Source organism: Theropithecus gelada, chromosome 1 (assembly GCF_003255815.1).
Source record: "Theropithecus gelada isolate Dixy chromosome 1, Tgel_1.0, whole genome shotgun sequence".
Lineage (NCBI taxonomy): Eukaryota > Metazoa > Chordata > Mammalia > Primates > Cercopithecidae > Theropithecus > Theropithecus gelada.
Window position 1 is genome coordinate 129,320,153 of NC_037668.1, and position 14,028 is coordinate 129,334,180.

Consider the following 14,028-nt stretch of genomic DNA (forward strand, 5'->3'; position numbering starts at 1 on the left):
AGAGTAAAAATCTTACAATTGTGTAACTGAAGCTAACCTAAGTATTCAGCTTACTATCAAGTATATAAAAACCTTAAAAAGCCTTTAAAAATAACAAAAAAAAAATTCCAAATACTATAATTAAGCATTTGGTTCACTTAAAATCAAGTATGGAGCAACATATAGCATTTAATATCACATTTGAACTGATAAATCATTAGGACAACTTAGTTAAATAGTAATAAAAGAATTAATCCCCAGGAGTATAGCATTTCTCTGGCATTTATCTAGTCCTTTGTATATAACAAAGTGGTTCAGCTCTTCATTCATAAAACTGTATTAGGAATCTGAGTCATATGGTTTTCTATGTGACAATTTAGACACTTTAGCCTTTGCATTTCAGAAACACTAGGAAAGTTTTTATTTGTTTGAAATAGATTCCAATGATCTATTCTAATTTTTTCTGATGAAAAGAGTAAAGGGAAATTTCTCTGACTCCTAAACCGAGAGATTTCCCTATTGCCTCAGTCTGTCCTCCCACCCCTAAGCTAGATAGAAAGACAGATATGTGTGTACACACTATAACATTGTTTAAGTGATACGCGTATTATTGTTCTGAAATAGCCATACTTTAAATGGTTTCAGATAATTAGCTTCAGTTTTGCCAATATAATTTATGTAAGTCATATAGCTAGGTCAAACTTAATAGAAACTTTAGGAAGAAAGGTATTTAAAAATATATTTTATGATGAAAACTATCTTGATAAATTTCCTTATTTATTTTATATGATAAAAATCATTAGTTGCTCCCTAATAAAATATCACTTAACTTACATTACAATGCTGGGCATGTATTACAAGTTGCTCATTTTTAGAGCTAATTTATGTAGCATATTTGCGTGTGTGCATAAAAGATTGTGACAGAGATAAGAGAAATAAGTGAAACATGTTCACTTATTCACAATATAAGTGAATATAATCTATTAATATTCAAATTAAAAGTTAGATAGCAAGTCAGTAGTTCATTTAGTTGAGAACCTTAGGGGAGGATGGGGAACTAACAATAATGGTACGATTATTATCATTCCCATTTTACAGACAAGGAAAATGAAGAAGCACAGAGACGTTAAATAAAACTCTCTCAACGTCATGCAGCTGAGAAGAGATTGGACTTGAACTTCAGTGCCAGCCCTGTTAATCACTATGCTGTACTGTCTCTCAGGTTCTTATGCCTTTGTTTGAAAAACATGGTTCCCTGTGAAATTTTACATGTAGAAGAAAGCTTCACACTGTGAGAACTCTCAGGATATAATTATTTCAGACAGATACCGGGAACATAAGATGGCTTATCAATCTAAAATGGCCTTCCTGTCCTTTGGATTGAACTGAAACCATCCCTAATTCCAGGGATAGGTAGATGATCCAGGTTTGGACAATCAAAATATTGAACCACCCTGGGCCTACAAACGTTTCTGGGATGGAAACATGCAAACGTTGGTCTAAATTGTTGTTCTAGGCAGCCCAATACATTTCTCCAGTGCCTGGTGAGCTCTAAATGTCTCTACATGTTTGTTGCAGAATGAATGAGAATAAAAGTTTTCTCTTAGAACATATCCCTGACATTAGGTATGGGATAAAAGTGGAAAATGCAGTTTGCCTTACAATAATACCTTTCAGAAATGACTTTTCTATAACAGCCATTCACCAGTATTCTAAAGGGCACCTGTCAAGAAGTCACTGCATTTTCAAAAGTACATTTATTTTCACATCACTTGCCAAAGTTGATCTATTATCATCACATTATGCCCCTAGTATAGAGATGGCCCCTAAATTAGAAGTAGCTATGAATTGCTGAGACCTAGAAGCTTAGTTCCCTTAGAAGCCTTTTTACCTGAGGGCAGGGAGTATGGTGAAGATCACCTGTTTTGAGTCATACTGGCCTGAGGTTGAATCGTAGCTTTGAAGTCAACTGAGGAATCGCATACTATGCATAGCATGACCAGCGGCATACTGTGCAATTCCTCAGTTGACCGAGTAATTATAATCACCCATAGGATTGTTTTGTGAGTTAAGGAAAAGCTATATATACTCACATAAAATAAGTTGTATTATTTTACTTTCTTTTACAACTCTCAGTTGCAGGGATAAAAGGGAAGGAAAGAGGGAGGGATGGAAGAAGAGAATAATGGAAGGAGGAAGAGAATGATAAAAGAAATTGGCTAAAAAAATTAACTCATTACTGAAATATTAAGGGTTCAAACAATATTCTCAGGACTTGGTCTCTGCATTTCTCCAGCCTATTTTTCTTAATACTTGCTTTAACTCTCAAAGAAGTTATTTCCTAATGTCATCCTTTAGCAACTCTAAACTTACACATCTTGCCAGTTTCTAATATAACATAAAAAAGAGCAACTCTCCCCAGAAATATCTATAGAAGTCTTGGCCTCACTTTGATGAGATAAACTTGCATGTTTCTATTCCTAAAACAACTGTAAATTCAGGGGGGTTCAATAGTTTGTTAGATCACATGTCTGTCCCTGGAATCGGATTGTTTCAGCTCAATCCAAAGCAGGGGGACCAAAGGCACAGGAAGCATGGTTGTCCAAAGAAAATTGTTGATAGTGTTACCAAAAGAAAGGGAATGAATATTAGATGGTAAAATCAGGAAAAAAAAATGTCCACTACACTGTCACTTAACTAAATAGCAGTTATTATTGTGTTTTGTGCCACTTACAAATTCCTATTAAACCTACTACTACATTTTTAAAAATCACTCTATTTAACAACTTTATTCAGAAAATATATTTAGATTTCCAATTTGGGATATTGCAATACATCTTCTACCTTTGCTTCAAGATGAATATAATTAGCAGGAATTCCTTAATAGGCCTATGTGGAACTCTCATTTAACTTTTATGAACCTCAGTTTTCTTCTCATTGTCTAAAGAGTTACAATTTTCTTTACTTTTGGCCAAGGTATCTCTGCTCCCTGCAGAATATAACAGATGTTGTCTTATAACTTTTCTCCTTTCCTCTTGTTCCAGAAGCAACAATTACTTCTTTTAGGCTAGGTTATTTTCTTTTTTTTTTTTCCCCTCAAACTGCTGATAACTATATACATACCACTACTTCTGGCTTCTCTTTTTTTTTACTTTGGCTCTAGATGGAATGATAGGGTACACATAAATGTTCGCGTGGGCTCTGGAGTATACCAGGAACTGAAGTAAGGTACATGGACATCTTGAATATTGTTAACTGTGAGATGGGCAAGCCTATGCCTTTGCAAATAAAGGAGGATTGGGAAAGATTAAGGTGAGCTTTCTTGCAAATAGATGGGTCATGGTAATAAGGAATTCTGAATGGATGAACAGTGATGCTCAAAAGCAGGGGGTCTTCAAACTATACTCAAGGACCAAATCATTGCCTCTTTTTATAAGTGAAGTTTTGTTAGAATACAGCTCCACCCATTCATTTAAGTGTGGTCTATGGCTGCTTTAGGACTTAAAATGCCAGAATACTTGTGACAGAAACCTTCTGGCCCTCAAAGCCTAGAATATATGCTATCTGGCTCTTTAAAGAAGTTTGCCAACCCTGCTCCATTGTAAGGAAGATATTAGTCGGGTTCTAACAGAATTGCTTGTTGAACTAGGGTTTAAAACACATGGTAGAGACTCCACTGTTATAACCAGAGAGAAGACTGCCAAGAATTAGGATAACTTGTTCTCAGGCAAAAGGGCTACATAAAAGGCAGAGTCTTAGTTCTGCAGGGCCAGTGCAGGAGGTGAGGAGGCAGGGGTTACACTGGTGTCCGTGGGTCATTGTTCATGCAATGGATACTCAGTCTGATTGAGGGATACATGCGAGGCTAGAATTTGTGCTGAGTCACCAGATTTAAGATCTGAGAAAAATGACGTACATTTCTTCACTTCAAAGACGTGGGGGCCATTAATCCAGATTTTCCCCTTGTTGAACTAACTCAGGAATGGAAAACAACCTTGGTGAGGAAATGGGACACTGAATAGGGATACTTCCTACCAGCCCAGGACTAGGGTTAGGGAAGGACTCCCTTGTTGGTAAGAAAGGATTTTTGCCTCTACAGACCTTTACTTAGACCTGTACTTAAATGAGGTAAAAAGTGAGAAAGCAATATTTCCGGAGTGCCTACAAACCTGAGGAGTCTTTCTCCATTTGTATGTTACTCAAGATCTCAAAATGCCACAACTCTTTAAAAGGGCTCCTTCTCTCCTTTGTATCGGTGACTTGCAACATGCTATTTGAATCTTTCAGTAGGCTGATCTGTTTGGCTAATGCCATAACCCAAATTAATTGTTCTTTCCTCCATGTTTTTATCTTATCACAGTAGTCAGCATATCTTGCCTTGTATTATACTTATATGTGTACATGTAGTCTTCCCCCAGACTAGCCATTACTTGAGAGTGAAATTTTAGCCTTACCTATCTAAATATCCCCTGAGTGCTTGTCTAGTGAATGCCTCATTGTAATGCCTATTGACTTAAATGGAATTTAATTAAATGGGGTTTGTTTTATTCTGCTAAGACTGTAGTAGATGTAGGCACAAGTCTGATTCTTTTCTTATAACCACCATTTTCCCCTGTTATGGATATATCAAATTACCACCCTTAACATCTCCTCCAGATTAATTTGTCTTGAATGAGCCCCTACTTGACCACAGCTGATTAAATTACCCCAAGGGAACTCAGCCACATAGGTTTTATTTGTTTGTTTGTTTGTTTGTTTGTTTTTTGGTTGCAGAAAGCAGAACGGTGCGTATGCAACAGAGACCATCTTAAATACGAAAATTGTTAGAGTAGCTCACAGAATCGAAGGTATCACTGAACAAGCAAGCTTCAGGAGGTTAGAAACCAGGACAATTCTGAGGACTCGAGCATTGAGAACTCATGAACTCTTTGACCCAGAGCACCCCAAGGCACCTCCACTTAAGACTCAAATTCTAAGGATCTGTGTAAGCCAACTGGATTCAATAATGTAACTCTGTGCTCAGGAAACAGGTGGTTCCTTTTTTTTTTTTTTTTTTTTTTTTGTAATCAGAAATTGGAGTTAAGAGGATGCAGGGAGAGTGGTAGACAAACGGAAACAAGTGTTACCATAGCAATCTATTAGAGGGCAAACTAAGCCACCAGGAGTCTCTCAAGAATGTAAATTTAGAGGCCAAACAAACAAACAAATGTTATGAGTGACTTTTGGCTTAAATATGATGTAGACTAAGACTGGAGGCGCCGTGGAGAAGCAGGGAAAACTGAGAGCTGAAAGAAACAAAATGAAGGATAGGAGTGAGCATCCCCTAAGATGGACAAGGTGGCTTCATTTCCTAATGGTTTCTCCTCTTCTTTTCCTTGAACCTACCAATGTGTGGTTATTTTCCTTGCAATATTGTGTTGTAAGATATCCTTCCAATTTATAAACAGAAAGGATAGTAATTGCTTCATGTTAGAGTATTTAGCTATAGAATAATAGGAATCAAAATTATCTTAGACATCAAAGAGTACAGAAAATCAAAGATAATCTGAGGCAACAAGACACAAATCCCACTTGTCAATTCTGCCATTTGGTGATCATGATGGTAGTGATTTGAGATATGTCTAGCTAAGTACCAATCACTATTTTAAGCATTTACATGTATTGTTCTCTCAAAAGCTCTGAGGGATAGGTAGAATTATTAGCCTCATTTTACACATAAGAGAGCTAAAGTATAGAAATAAAAAGTAATGGAGCCAGGATTCAAATTTCCCAATTCAACATCGAAGCCTAAATTCTTGAAAGTGCAGGTCTCTTCACAAACTCCAGAAATTCCACAGCATACAAGAAATCTTAAGTTTTAGGGTTTTTCAAAACCTTATAAATCCCTTTGAGTCAAAAATTTCTCTTTTTTTCCAGATCCTATTCAAATGTCAGTGTTACTATTTAGCCTTGGATATCTCCATTAAAGGCAACTTCTTTCTAGACCAAGAAACAAAGCTTTACATCAGCTGCTTCCATAACAGCAATAATATGAATGACCATTTGCTGAGCAATTGCAATGCACCAGGATTATGGTTTATGAGCACTTTATGTTTATTATCTCACAACTCACTGAGTTAGATACTCTTCACAACCCAGTGAGCTAAATACTATTACTTCCACAGTATATATTATTATATAATAAAATGCTTAGAATATACACACAGTAACTAAACAATACTTATCAAATATGGCTCTAGATATGTTTGATAAATATTTGCCGAATGAAAACATGAAGGAATCAATTAGCAATATCTCTCTGCAGCCTTTAGCCCTTGAGAAGCATGTAAAAGAGGAGCTGTCTTCTCTTAGCAAAACTTCTGTCAGAGATGGTTTCCCCTGACTCAGACAGTTGTGTTTTTTCCCTACAGAATGATTCAGTCTCAGAATTGTTCTTTAATCCTCAATATTTCCATTAAGAAGAGCTTCTATGAAGTGCTTCAAAAGTACCCAATGTGAAGGAGTAATAATGACTCCCTGCTGGTGAGCGAAGTGTGGAGGACACAGGTCCCTTAGCCGTCCACTGGATGCTGCCCTGTTTGGCCTGAGCCAGTGTGGGCAGAAATAGAGGCAGCAGCATAAGCAGATGCCAAGAACCTGTCTTGCTTCTATTTTCACTGGGTTACTGTATCTCCTTTGTAGTCCAACCTGCAAATTACTTTGAGAAGAAGAGCTACACCTCTGGACCAATATAGGAATATATTTGTATTCCTTGCCAAAGTAGGAAAAAAAATACAGAATCTTTCAAAATTGAACTCGAGGGCAACTAATTTAAATTCCTTTCCTTTCATGTTGAAAATCTTTTGACTGGGTTATTCTGAAGCCATAGCATTAGGTTACAGTGTACTTCTCTGTTACTTTACCATCTTTAAATTTGGCACCTTCAGAAGGTTGTTCTGTGCATTTAAAAAAAAAAAGGAACTACAGTTGGATATTGTATTGTTGATGACCGTTATTTGATTTTGGATTCTTTTGTGTGTTTGGGTCTCGGTTTTTTTGGTTGTTGTTTGTTTTCTAGAGACGGAGGTATCACTATGTTGTCCAGACTAGATTCGAGCCCCTGAGCTCAAGGGATTCTCCAGCCCCAGCCTCCTGAGTAGCTGGGACTTCAGGCACCTGTCACCACGCCCAGGGACAGTTACTTGATTCTTAATAGTCCAGTCATAATGAGACAGGATACTGCATAAGCCAAAGACCACACAAGGTATCAATGTTAAGTGTCAAGAGGGTGTGGAGGAAGTGGGTTACAACCACTTTGTCTCCCAACTGTTGTATGTTTTGCCTGTAAATTTTTTTTTTAAGTACATTAAACTGTAGTGTATTCAGATGTGGCTGAAACAATGACAAAACATTAGTTTTCTTTAAATACGCATGACTTTTAAGCTTTTTCCCTTTCCCAGTGACTTGCTTCTCCACTAAGCTCTTTTTCTCTCTTTTTTTTTTTCTCAAATATTATTGTTTCATGTCACTGTGACGAGTTTAGTCTACTGGAAATTCCTATGTTCTCTGTAATTTAGGTTTTAAGCAACATATGATTTATCTTGTTATTTTTAAAAAAACCGTCTTCCCTAAGTGGGTGACTCTGGCATCCTTAATATTCTTCTATAGAAATTGTGATGAAAGAACAGATAAGCCTAAGTAAATCTAGCGTGTGGAGCTCCTTTAAAATGTGAAGATTGTCAACTGGTTAAAAGTAAAACTTGGTTTTGTCCTAAATATCCTTGCTGGGCCTATTATGCATTAAAAAAGGGGCCACAGCCCATTTGCAAGGCTTCTGAATGAACTCCATTCATTCTGTACTTGGAAATGTCTCTTCAGCCACAAAAAGAAACAATAGTTATAACCTAATTTCTTTGGCGCCAATATCAGCAGAAGAAGAGCCAAGAGACCATTATGAAAACTCTAGTAAGTTCTCTTGGTGATTATATAATTCTGTATTCATTGATCATATTTCTGTATTTAAATAAGTACATTTTAAAAAACATTATAAAGTGGATCGGTAATGCTGTAATCTCACATTTCATGTATTATGCAACGTTTTTAAAATGGAGTACTCTAAAGTAATTTGCTTCTTACAGTTACCAAAGTTTAAAAAATACTCTAACATGCACTCCGAGATTTTAAGAGGAAAGCGTTTGTGCTTTTCATCACTATATTTTGAAACCTGAGAGTGCAAAACCAGTTTTCTTAGGTAAACCCCTTAGTCAGTTTCCACATTTACTTGTAAAAGTCAGTGGAGGGCATACATCTGGAAGTAGTAATGGTGGTACACAACGTGTGTTAATATCATTTCCAAGGGGTATCTAGAGTGAACTTTCTTAAGCACAGATCGGATCTGAGCATGCCGCTCCTTTCTTAAAACCTTTTGTTGATTTTCCATTTCCCTAGAAGGAAAGCCCACTGGAGCATGGGCCTTCAGAAGTGCTCTTTCTGGCTTCTGCCTACCTGCCTTTGCAGCTTCACCCCTACCATCTTCCCTGAATGAACTTTTGTCGGTGGCCTCGCTCTTTCTTCCTATGGGATGTTGTTTCTGCATGTTCTTGCAGGGAATTCTCTTTCTCCCAACCCTGTTTCATTCCTTTAATCTGTACAACTCTTTCTTATCCTAAAGTCTTTACCTTAAGGTTGCCTTTTCAAGAAGACTTTTAATTGTATTAACTAATTAATAAATAAATAGTCTGATGTATTTGGAGCTGAGTTTCTATGGGGATTAGTTGCTGGAGGGTAGTTTAGAGCCAGATTGTGAAGGACTTTCTAAACTGTGCTTTCAAGGTTTTGAACAGGAAAATGCTGTAGGCTCTCTGTTTTTTAAAGGTTTGGAGGATGGCTTGTGTCTTAAAAGAATATGTAACATAACCATTTAATTTGTGAGTAGAGGACTAAGGAAACCACTGTAACCTTTTTCTCTCTGCAATAATCCCATCTTCAGCCTCTCAAGCACTGTGAACAATCACTTTCTCTGGCTGTCTTCTTGGAGCCCCTGCTTATTCATTATTGAAAAATACCTGCGGCCTGCATTTGGCCTTATGTTGTCATTTACTTGGTAAGTAATGCTAAATATAATATTAACTAAAATTAAAAGACCATTAAATTATTGGATAGTGTCTACTCTAGTGGTTTAGAGCACAGGCTCTGGAGGGATCTGATTTAAAATTTGCTTTGCCCTGCCACTTGCTAGCAATATAGATGTGGACAGGCTATTTAGATAATTTTCTTAGCAAAATAAACTTGAACTGAAGGGTAAGAGATTGAGGCAAGGAAGGTAGACCCTAAAGCAGTTTGCCAAGTACAAAATCTCTTGGAATTTGAATGTTATCTAAAAATCCATGTGAATCTTGTATTCTCTTCCACAATACATTTCTGTTTGTTTTAATATAAAAATACTTTTAAGTTGGAGGAGGGGGTTAAGTGGGTTGGCGATTATTGCCTCAAATTTTCTGTACAATTATTTCTCCAGGAAAACACACATTGTTTATTCATGGCTTGAAGCAGTCTTTTTTTTTAAACATACTTTTATATTGCACAAGCATGTGAACAGACTAAGGATATTACCAGAAATGTAAATATAATATCTCATTAGAGCAGAAATTCTGCATTGATCTTCAGCCACAGATTTACAGTGTTTACCCCAATATTACTATATTCTAGCTAAAATGTTAAAAATCTAGCACAATAGTGTTACAAAATAAAATGATTATTTCCTTCCCTTCACCATGTATACATCTAGATTATTCCATTCTTTCTAGTTACTCTTACAGGAACCTCAAGAGGCATGCTGGTTTATCTCTTTTCCTGCCTCCCCCCAAATATTTTAGTTAAATATTTTATTCTTTATACAATCCATCCTAAACATGTAATTCTTTCTATCACTTCTTTTCTTTTCTGTTTATTTCATGCAGTCAGCAGTCCATTTTAGGCTTTTGCCATTTTTTCTTGCCTGTAGTATCACTGTGAGTTCAAGAATGAGTTTTCTATATACATTCTCTTTCCTCTTTTGTTTGACCTATGAACTGTATTCCTTCATTGTCTCTGCATCGGCTACAAAATTAAGTATTGATTTCCAAAACAGGCCTGCCTTCCCCATATTATGCTTACCTTCTTTTCCAGCCCAATATATTCCTTTACTCTCCTGAATGGTCCATCCTTTACAGCCAAAATGAACCTTCCACTCTTCCCTGAGCATCCACCGACTCGCTTGTCTCCAGGCCTCAGCACCAATTATTCCCACTGCTTGTCACTACTGTGTTCATTGCCCAAAGCCTGTCGCACAGGCCTCCTTCTCCTCCATAAATCCTTCCTTGATCATCCCAGCTGAATGTGTGGGGTCTCCCTCTCCTTTCATTGTTTCATTTATGGCACAGATGTTTATCAAATGCCTGGTGTACATCAAGCGATAAACCAGCGCTGAGGATTGAGTAATAACTAGGGCAGAATTATTACCCACTCTAATGGAGGTTATAATCCAACACAAAAGTGGCGTTGATAACTAATTTCAAGTTTCATGTGTTCTCCGGGGTCTGTGCAGCATGTTTAGAAGGCTACACCTTAGGCTGGGGGTCAAGAATGTCTTCCCTGATGTGAGGTTTACACAAAGATCTGAAGAATGAAGAGTCCAGCTAAGTGAAGTGGGAGCAGATTAAGGGAATGCAAGGAAATGAAAGAGTGTCCTAGGCAGAGGGAACAACATATGCAAAGGCCCTGAGGTGGGAGTGAAGAAGGAACATTTGAAGAACTGAGAGAAGGTCACTGTGGAAAGCCAGATGCTGTGTGATATGAATAATGCAACAGGGGAAATTGAGATATTAGCAAAAGAGGGATTGATGACCCATGGGCTTGAAGATGTACTGGAACTAAAGTAAGGGGCAAGGATAAATTAAAAGAGGGAGAAATTGGAGAAATAGAGTGCTTGGAGACCGTGATGAATTTGAAGAAAAGGATGGTGATAGAGTTGACCTAGCCAGCTAGAAGGGTAGTGCTTTTTAGTCAGTGAGCCCTCCATCCCATTTCTCATTAAATCTTGTAATGCTTTCTCACTTCCTACATTCTGTCATATTTTATAGTTGTTTATATAATTATCTTATTTTTATACCAATTATAGTTTCCCTGGGTGCTTATTATGGGTTAACAATTATATTATTATTAATAATATGGGTAAATGTTCACAAAGAAGTCTTTGTTGCTATTCTTATTTCTTTCTTTAATCTTTGATCAGGGCTTTTTATTTATGAATTCATCTTATATATCACTTGACAGACACTGAATGCTGAATGCCACAGAATACATGACATTTTAGCAGCATAAAGAAAGGCTCCAAAACCAAACAGCAAACTACACGCTACAAAACAACAATTTTTGGAATTAATGAATGAGGCCAATTTTCTAGAGTCCTCTCTCTCTTTCAAAATGTAGGAAGTGTTAGTATGGCCGGGCATGGTGGCTCATGCCAGTAATCCCAGCACTTTGGGAGGCGGAGGCCGGCAGATCACCTGAGGTCAAGAGTTTGAGACCAGCCTGGCTAACCTGGGGAAACCCTGTCTCCACTAAAAATACAAAAATTAGCTGGGCATCGTGGCACGTGTCTGTAATCCCAGCAACTCAGGAGGCTGAGGCAGGAAAATCACTTGAGCCTGGGAGGCAGAGGTTGCAGTGAGCTGAGATTGCACCACTGCACTCCAACCTGGGCAACAGAGTGAGACTCAAAAAAAATGTAGGAAGTGTTAGTATGTCTAGATCTATTCACAGGTTTGGAAGGAGAATGGGAATAGAAGACAGAGCAGAAAATTAGTGGTAGGATTCAGCAGATCACATCTCCAGCTTCTTAGTACTTTTGACATTTAGTCCAGTTACTGAATTGCTCTTCAATTCTCCACTCAGAACTTCTTTTCATTCCAGTGGGATTGCTTCACACTTATGAGAATTAAGGTACTTATACAAAGCCATTTTCAGAAAGGAATCACTAATATTATTAATAAACACATATTTGTTTGTTTTTCTACATTGAGTTCATTGAATCTCATTTGTATTTTCTTCATATGTTACCTTATACAGATATAGGCAGGATGCCCCTGTTTTTCAGCTGGCTGTTAGATAAATTCACCATACATTCACTTTCAACCTTGTGTGCAAAAATAAAATTAGTTACATGAAGTAGTCATCCACATGACATAAGAGACCTAATTTTAATAGGAAATCATATTAAAAGTGTAACTCTTAGAAAATGTTAGTGATCATCATCTTCCTCTATTTTTTCTCCTAGGTACTTCCTAAGGGTGGCTACTCCAGTGTAGCTGTAGTATATGTACTGAAGGAAGATCCTCTCATACTGCCACAGCCAACAGATAAAGTTGTGAATCTTTTTTGGGAGAAGCCGTTAAGGACAGGTCTGTGAAATGGAAGGATCTCTGGATCACTACAAAGTCTGGCTCAGTGACTATGGCTTTGCAAACACTAAACATTCCTATCTCAAGTCTTGTAGATGGCTTGAAATAGCACACATAAACATGCCTTATAAACATCTTCAGTCTTTATCAACTCTTTGGAGATTCAGCCATTCTTTTTTGTACTTTAGGGAATTAAATAACTTTATAATATGGTATAAATCTGAGCATGGCAGATGGTAGAAGAAATTTTGTCACATATTTTTAAAGAAATAAAAATGTATTATGTTTTAAAATTCCTTTAACTGTTTTTCTTACAAAGCTCCCAACAACGTAGTTACCAAGTAAACTATCTCAGATGTGATTTTTCAGTCCTTGCTAATCTGTTTATAAAATCTTTTGCTATTTTATAATTTTATCATTTATGTCTGTCCTTAAGTGTTCATTTGTTTTTATGTTTCTATATGTCATGTTTATTTGAGCTGTTTAGTGTAAAGCAAGAACTCCCTGCATCTTATAGCATAAAAAGCAATGTTTTTCACATTCTTACCCTAATAGAAACCCTTATTCACAGATTGATGGCTAATGCTCTACCTTTCTGCAATTCCTAGTCATAGAACTGTCCAAGTCTCACATGACCTGCCTCTTGAAGAAGAAATATACCACGAGTTACTTCTTAGCTATACAGGTTAAGAAACTCAAATGGCCCACTAACTAAATCTTGTTTCTTAACAAAAACACTATGGTCTATCATCATAACAATGCCAACTTCTCACATCATCATTTTGAATCAACAACATGCCATCATATCAAAGAGAACTTATCATGTTAGCATATTGAATATAGAATTACAGTACAGCTATTTCCAAGACCTGAATGAGTGTAGTATATAAGAAGAGCAGTGGTTTAGAAATAAGGCGATCTGACATGCTTATCTCAGTTCTGCTATGGGTATTTAAGGCTAATTATTTAAATTCTCTGGGCTTTACTTAAAAAGGGAAAAGAAGTAGAGGCATGCCCATTCCTTTTAAGAATATGACCCAGAATTTCGATGCATCATTTCTGCTCATGTACCTTTGGCCAGAGCGTAATCAGTTTGTCCCAGGTAGTAGGAAAGGAGGCCGGAATATGTGGCCTTTAGCTGAAACTTCGAAGATTCTAAAGGAATTGGACTATTGAAAGACAAGTAACAGTCTTTGCCATTGCTCTCTTATCAGGAAAGCAAATGCTCTCTCAGACCCTCCTCCCCTGCCCCACTGAGTGATTCCATCAGATGAATCACTGTCTATGGCAGCATACCATTATGAAAACTGTATGCAGCAGATTTCTGCTTAGGCCATAATTCAGCATATAGTTACCCTAGATTTAAGGAAGCTGGGGAAGCAGGAAACAGGATTGACATGATTGGCTTTGACCAAAGTTTCACAAACTTTCTTGGTTCACAGCTCCCTTGGGTTCTTAATAATTTTTTTCATGGTACCAAAAAAATACATAAAAGCTTCATTTACAATTTAATTACCATTTGAACTATGATACATAAGTTGAAAGAAAAGTAATACCTTGGTCATTCTTAGATAACCACAGTTACTACTGGGTTATATATACCTGTGGGGCACTCTACAACTTCTCAAAC

At 37.0% G+C, this 14,028-nt stretch overlaps 1 long non-coding RNA gene across 1 annotated transcript in view; it reads left to right on the forward strand.

The window, feature by feature from the left end:
- LOC112624475 overlaps positions 1–12,805 on the forward strand; it is a 62,557-nt gene extending 49,752 nt beyond the window's left edge. Inside the window, exons 2-5 of the long non-coding RNA XR_003119401.1 lie at positions 1,202–1,523; positions 3,143–3,291; positions 8,948–9,061; positions 12,275–12,805. This is a non-coding gene — a long non-coding RNA (uncharacterized LOC112624475). The remainder of the gene's footprint in view (positions 1–1,201; positions 1,524–3,142; positions 3,292–8,947; positions 9,062–12,274) is intronic.
- Positions 12,806–14,028: the final 1,223 nt, after the last annotated feature.